Raw genomic sequence first — 547 nt, 5'->3', positions numbered from 1 at the left:
GAGAGAGAGAGAGAGAGAGAGAGAGAGAGAGAGAGAGAGACTGAGAAATGGCAGAAAACGATTGTGGCCACAGTGACATGGGCAGTCCAGTTGAGACTCCTCACTCTGCACAGGGAGTGTGTGCATGGCTGAGCTGTGTTTTAATCAGGTTTCTGTTAAAACATCTACATTGACTCCATGATACATGTTACAGATCTTTCCTTTATGGGCGCCTGTGCTGTTAGGAGCAGGCTTTCCATCCTCTCTTTTCCGGATGTTTTCAGCAGACAGCCCTGAGTATCCTGAATTACCTAGTCTGGCTGGCCAAGGGGAAGACGAGGAGGGGGGGGGGTGCTACCCCAGACTCAATGGGAGGTACTGACACCAGCAGGAGATAAGCTGCCTAAATGCTAGGAGGAGGTTGGGGAGAGGAGGTAGGCAGCAGTGACTCACCCTAAGCCAATATGGGATTGGAGACAGATTTGCATGGTACAAGAAGGGATTCCTATGGTCCTCCGTCCCCGCTCCCCCAAACCCCAGCTTGTTGTTGAGGATTATATACAAAAGA

The sequence above is a fragment of the Petaurus breviceps genome, unplaced genomic scaffold (assembly GCF_028583685.1).
Source record: "Petaurus breviceps papuanus isolate PSGF00001 unplaced genomic scaffold, PetGlider_PUasm1.0 140, whole genome shotgun sequence".
Taxonomy (NCBI): domain Eukaryota; kingdom Metazoa; phylum Chordata; class Mammalia; order Diprotodontia; family Petauridae; genus Petaurus; species Petaurus breviceps.
This window is presented reverse-complemented; position numbering follows the sequence as displayed.